Source organism: Phalangium opilio, unplaced genomic scaffold (assembly GCF_054372755.1).
Source record: "Phalangium opilio isolate 3A_F unplaced genomic scaffold, DU_Popi_V2 ptg000487l_1, whole genome shotgun sequence".
Taxonomy (NCBI): domain Eukaryota; kingdom Metazoa; phylum Arthropoda; class Arachnida; order Opiliones; family Phalangiidae; genus Phalangium; species Phalangium opilio.
This window is the reverse complement of record NW_028324237.1, coordinates 1,549,001-1,555,000: the sequence shown is the minus strand read 5'-3', so window position 1 is coordinate 1,555,000 and position 6,000 is coordinate 1,549,001. Positions and strand designations below refer to the sequence as shown.

The 6,000-nt window shown below is 44.8% G+C and overlaps 8 non-coding genes across 8 annotated transcripts; all 8 read left to right on the top strand.

The window, feature by feature from the left end:
* The first annotated feature begins 1,062 nt into the window (after nt 1-1,062).
* TRNAC-GCA (transfer RNA cysteine (anticodon GCA)) lies at nt 1,063-1,134 on the top strand. The gene has a single exon. It is a non-coding gene; the product is annotated as a tRNA-Cys (tRNA).
* Nucleotides 1,135-1,971: 837 nt separating this feature from the next.
* Nucleotides 1,972-2,043, top strand: TRNAC-GCA (transfer RNA cysteine (anticodon GCA)). The gene has a single exon. It is a non-coding gene; the product is annotated as a tRNA-Cys (tRNA).
* Nucleotides 2,044-2,750: 707 nt separating this feature from the next.
* On the top strand, nt 2,751-2,822 carry TRNAC-GCA (transfer RNA cysteine (anticodon GCA)). Its single transcript has one exon. It is a non-coding gene; the product is annotated as a tRNA-Cys (tRNA).
* Nucleotides 2,823-3,399: 577 nt separating this feature from the next.
* Nucleotides 3,400-3,471, top strand: TRNAC-GCA (transfer RNA cysteine (anticodon GCA)). Its single transcript has one exon. It is a non-coding gene; the product is annotated as a tRNA-Cys (tRNA).
* Nucleotides 3,472-4,309: 838 nt separating this feature from the next.
* Nucleotides 4,310-4,381, top strand: TRNAC-GCA (transfer RNA cysteine (anticodon GCA)). Its single transcript has one exon. It is a non-coding gene; the product is annotated as a tRNA-Cys (tRNA).
* Nucleotides 4,382-4,439: 58 nt separating this feature from the next.
* On the top strand, nt 4,440-4,511 carry TRNAC-GCA (transfer RNA cysteine (anticodon GCA)). Its single transcript has one exon. It is a non-coding gene; the product is annotated as a tRNA-Cys (tRNA).
* Nucleotides 4,512-5,348: 837 nt separating this feature from the next.
* On the top strand, nt 5,349-5,420 carry TRNAC-GCA (transfer RNA cysteine (anticodon GCA)). The gene has a single exon. It is a non-coding gene; the product is annotated as a tRNA-Cys (tRNA).
* Nucleotides 5,421-5,478: 58 nt separating this feature from the next.
* On the top strand, nt 5,479-5,550 carry TRNAC-GCA (transfer RNA cysteine (anticodon GCA)). Its single transcript has one exon. It is a non-coding gene; the product is annotated as a tRNA-Cys (tRNA).
* The last annotated feature ends 450 nt before the right edge of the window (nt 5,551-6,000 follow it).

Here is a 6,000-nt window from a genome sequence, read left to right as displayed (position 1 = left end):
TCGACATTACGATTATGAACAAGTGGGAATAGCTCAGTGGTAGAGCATTCGACGGCAGATCGAGAGGTCCTTGGTTCAAACCTGAGTTCTCCCTGTAACAGCACGAATCATTCCGTTTATTTTAGTTAAAACGACCCTACGGTCTTGAACAAGGGGGAATAGCTCAGTGGTACAGCATTCGACTGCAGGTTGAGAAGTCCTTGGTTCAAACCCGAGTTCTCCCTGTAACAGCACGGATCATTCCGTTTATTTTAGTTAAATCGACATTACGGCCTTGAACAAGGGGGAATAGCTCAGTGGTAGAGCATTCGACTGCAGATTGAGAAGTCCTTGGTTCAAACCCGAGTTCCCCCTGTAGTAGCACGAGTCATTCCGTTTATTTCAGTTAAATCGACATTACGATTATGAACAAGTGGGAATAGCTCAGTGGTAGAGCATTCGACGGCAGATAGAGAGGTCCTTGGTTCAAACCCGAGTTCTCCCTGTAACAGCACGGATCATTTCGTTTATTTTAGTTAAATCGACATTACAGCTATGAACAAGGGGGAATAGCTCAGTGGTAGAGCATTCGACTGCAGATCGAGAGGTCCATGGTTCAAACCTGAGTTTTCCCTGTAATAGCACGGATCGTTCCGTTTATTTTAGTTAAATCGACATTACGATTATGAACAAGTGGGAATAGCTCAGTGGTAGAGCATTTGACGGCAGATCGAGAGGTCCTTGGTTCAAACCCGAGTTCTCCCTGTAACAGCACGGATCATTCCGTTTATTTTAGTTAAATTGACATTACGGCCTTGAACAAGGGGGAATAGCTCAGTGGTAGAGCATTCGACTGCAGATTGAGAAGTCCTTGGTTCAAACCCGAGTTCCCCCTGTAGTAGCACGAATCATTCCGTTTATTTCAGTTAAATCGACATTGCGATTATGAACAAGTGGGAATAGCTTAGTGGTAGAGCATTCGACGGCAGATCAAGAGGTCCTTGGTTCAAACCCGAGTTCTCCCTGTAACAGCACGGATCATTCCGTTCATTTTAGTTGAAACGACATTAAGGTCTTGAAAAAGGGGGAATAGCTCAGTGGTAGAGCATTCGACTGCAGATCGAGAGGTCCTTGGTTCAAACCCGAGTTCTCCCTGTAACAGCACGAATCATTCCGTTTATTTTAGTTAAAACGACATTACGGTCTTGAACAAGGAGGAATAGCTCAGTGGTAGAGCATTCGACTGCAGATCGAGAGGTCCTTGGTTCAAACCCGAGTTCTCCCTGTAACAGCACGGATCATTCCGTTTATTTTAGTTAAATTGACATTACGGCCTTGAACAAGGGGGAATAGCTCAGTGGTAGAGCATTCGACTGCAGATTGAGAAGTCCTTGGTTCAAACCCGAGTTCCCCCTGTAGTAGCACGAATCATTCCGTTTATTTTAGTTAAATCGACATTACAACTATGAACATGTGGGAATAGCTCAGTGGTAGAGCATTCGACGGCAGATCGAGATGTCCTTGGTTCAAACCCAAGTTCTCCCAGTAACAGCACGGATCATTGCGTTTATTTTAGTTAAATCGACATTGCGGCTATGAACAAAGGGGAATAGGTCAGTGGTAGAGCATTCGACTGCAGATCGAGAGGTCCTTGGTTCAAACCCGAGTTCTCCCTGTAACAGCACGAATCATTCCGTTTATTTTAGTTAAAACGACAAAACGGTCCTGAACAAGGGAGAATAGCTCAGTGGTAGAGCATTCGACTGCAGATCGTGAAGTCCTTGGTTCAAACCCGAGTCCCCCTGTAGTAGCACGAATCATTCCGTTTATTTCAGTTAAATCGACATTACGATTATGAACAAGTGGGAATAGCTCAGTGGTAGAGCATTCGACGGCAGATCGAGAGGTCCTTGGTTCAAACCCGAGTTCTCCCTGTAACAGCACGAATCATTCCGTTTATTTTAGTTAAAACGACATTACTGTCTTGAACAAGGGGGAATAGCTCAGTGGTAGAGCATTCGACTGCAGATCGAGAGGTCCTTGGTTCAAACCCGAGTTCTCCCTGTAACAGCACGAATCATTCCGTTTATTTCAGTTAAATCGACATTACGATTATGAACAAGGCGGAATAGCTCAGTGGTAGAGCATTCGACTGCAGATTGAGAAGTCCTTGGTTCAAACCCGAGTTCCCCCTGTAGTAGCACGAGTCATTCCGTTTATTTCAGTTAAATCGACATTACGATTATGAACAAGTGGGAATAGCTCAGTGGTAGAGCATTCGACGGCAGATCGAGATGTCCTTGGTTCAAACCCAAGTTCTCCCAGTAACAGCACGGATCATTGCGTTTATTTTAGTTAAATCGACATTGCGGCTATGAACAAAGGGGAATAGGTCAGTGGTAGAGCATTCGACTGCAGATCGAGAGGTCCTTGGTTCAAACCCGAGTTCTCCCTGTAACAGCACGAATCATTCCGTTTATTTTAGTTAAAACGACAAAACGGTCCTGAACAAGGGAGAATAGCTCAGTGGTAGAGCATTCGACTGCAGATCGTGAAGTCCTTGGTTCAAACCCGAGTCCCCCTGTAGTAGCACGAATCATTCCGTTTATTTTAGTTAAATCGACATTACGATTATGAACAAGTGGGAATAGCTCAGTGGTAGAGCATTCGACGGCAGATCGAGAGGTCCTTGGATCAAACCCGAGTTCTCCCTGTAACAGCACGAATCATTCCGTTTATTTTAGTTAAAACGACATTACTGTCTTGAACAAGGGGGAATAGCTCAGTGGTAGAGCATTCGACTGCAGATCGAGAGGTCCTTGGTTCAAACCCGAGTTCTCCCTGTAACAGCACGAATCATTCCGTTTATTTCAGTTAAATCGACATTACGATTATGAACAAGGCGGAATAGCTCAGTGGTAGAGCATTCGACTGCAGATTGAGAAGTCCTTGGTTCAAACCCGAGTTCCCCCTGTAGTAGCACGAGTCATTCCGTTTATTTCAGTTAAATCGACATTACGATTATGAACAAGTGGGAATAGCTCAGTGGTAGAGCATTCGACGGCAGATCGAGATGTCCTTGGTTCAAACCCAAGTTCTCCCAGTAACAGCACGGATCATTGCGTTTATTTTAGTTAAATCGACATTGCGGCTATGAACAAAGGGGAATAGGTCAGTGGTAGAGCATTCGACTGCAGATCGAGAGGTCCTTGGTTCAAACCCGAGTTCTCCCTGTAACAGCACGAATCATTCCGTTTATTTTAGTTAAAACGACAAAACGGTCCTGAACAAGGGAGAATAGCTCAGTGGTAGAGCATTCGACTGCAGATCGTGAAGTCCTTGGTTCAAACCCGAGTCCCCCTGTAGTAGCACGAATCATTCCGTTTATTTTAGTTAAAACGACATTACGGTCATGAACAAGGGGGAATAGCTCAGTGGTAGAGCATTCGACTGCAGATCGAGAGGTCCTTGGTTCAAACCCGAGTTCTCCCTGTAACAGCACGGATCATTCCGTTTATTTTAGTTAAAACGACATTACGGTCTTGAACAAGTGGGAATAGCTCAGTGGTAGAGCATTCGACTGCAGATTGGGAAGTCCTTGGTTCAAACCCGAGTTCCCCCTGTAGTAGCACGAATCATTCCGTTTATTTCAGTTAAATCGACATTACGATTATGAACAAGTGGGAATAGCTCAGTGGTAGAGCATTCGGTGGCAGATCGAGAGGTCCTTGGTTCAAACCCGAGTTCTCCCTGTAACAGCACGGATCATTCCGTTTATTTTAGTTAAAATGACATTACGGTCTTGAACAAGGGGGAATAGCTCAGTGGTAGAGCATTCGACTGCAGATCGAGAGGTCCTTGGTTCAAACCCGAGTTCTCACTGTAACAGCACGGATCATTGCGTTTATTTTAGTTAAATCGACATTGCGGCTATGAACAAAGGGGAACAGCTCAGTGGTAGAGCATTCGACTGCAGGTTGAGAAGTCCTTGGTTCAAACCCGAGTTCTCCCTGTAACAGCACGGATCATTCCGTTTATTTTAGTTAAATCGACATTACTGCCTTGAACAAGGGGGAATAGCTCAGTGGTAGAGCATTCGACTGCAGATTGAGAAGTCCTTGGTTCAAACCCGAGTTCCCCCTGTAGTAGCACGAATCATTCCGTTTATTTCAGTTAAATCGACATTACGATTATGAACAAGTGGGAATAGCTTAGTGGTAGAGCATTCGACGGCAGATCAAGAGGTCCTTGGTTCAAACCCGAGTTCTCCCTGTAACAGCACGGATCATTCCGTTCATTTTAGTTAAAACGACATTACGGTCTTGAAAAAGGGGGAATAGCTCAGTGGTAGAGCATTCGACTGCAGATCGAGAGGTCCTTGGTTCAAAACCGAGTTCTCCCTGTAACAGCACGAATCATTCCGTTTATTTTAGTTAAAACGACATTACGGTCTTGAACAAGGGGGAATAGCTCAGTGGTAGAGCATTCGACTGCAGATCGAGAGGTCCTTGGTTCAAACCCGAGTTCTCCCTGTAACAGCAAGATCATTCCGTTTATTTTAGTTAAAACGACAATACGGCCTTGAACAAGGGGGAATAGCTCAGTGGTAGAGCTTTCGACTGCAGATTGAGAAGTCCTTGGTTCAAACCCGAGTTCTCCCTGTAACAGCACGGATCATTCCGTTTATTTTAGTTAAATCGACATTACGGCCTTGAACAAGGGCGAATAGCTCAGTGGTAGAGCATTCGACTGCAGATTGAGAAGTCCTTGGTTCAAACCCGAGTTCTCCCTGTAACAGCACGAATCATTCCGTTTATTTTAGTTAAAACGACCTTACGGTCTTGAACAAGGGGGAATAGCTCAGTGGTAGAGCATTCGACTGCAGATCGAGAGGTCCTTGGTTCAAACCCGAGTTCTCACTGTAACAGCACGGATCATTGCGTTTATTTTAGTTAAATCGATATTGCGGCTATGAACAAAGGGGAATAGCTCAGTGGTAGAGCATTCGACTGCAGGTTGAGAAGTCCTTGGTTCAAACCCGAGTTCTCCCTGTAAAAGCACGGATCATTCCGTTTATTTTAGTTAAATCGACATTACTGCCTTGAACAAGGGGGTATAGCTCAGTGGTAGAGCATTCGACTGCAGATTGAGAAGTCCTTGGTTCAAACCCGAGTTCCCACTGTAGTAGCACGAATCATTCCGTTTATTTCAGTTAAATCGACATTGCGATTATGAACAAGTGGGAATAGCTTAGTGGTAGAGCATTCGACGGCAGATCAAGAGGTCCTTGGTTCAAACCCGAGTTCTCCCTGTAACAGCACGGATCATTCCGTTCATTTTAGTTAAAACGACATTACGGTCTTGAAAAAGGGGGAATAGCTCAGTGGTAGAGCATTCGACTGCAGATCGAGAGGTCCTTGGTTCAAACCCGAGTTCTCCCTGTAACAGCACGAATCATTCCGTTTATTTTAGTTAATACGACATTACGGTCTTGAACAAGGGGGAATAGCTCAGTGGTAGAGCATTCGACTGCAGATCGAGAGGTCCTTGGTTCAAACCCGAGTTCTCCCTGTAACAGCACGGATCATTCCGTTTATTTTAGTTAAAACGACAATACGGCCTTGAACAAGGTTGAATAGCTCAGTGGTAGAGCTTTCGACTGCAGGTTGAGAAGTCCTTGGTTCAAACCCGAGTTCTCCCTGTAACAGCACGGATCATTCCGTTTATTTTAGTTAAATCGACATTACGGCCTTGAACAAGGGCGAATAGCTCAGTGTTAGAGCATTCGACTGCAGATTGAGAAGTCCTTGGTTCAAACCCGAGTTCCCCCTTTAGTAGCACGAATCATTCCGTTTATTTCAGTTAAATCGACATTACGATTATGAACAAGTGGGAATAGCTCAGTGGTAGAGCATTCGACGGCAGATCGAGAGGTCCTTAGTTCAAACCTGAGTTCTCCCTGTAACAGCACGAATCATTCCGTTTATTTTAGTTAAAACGACCCTACGGTCTTGAACAAGG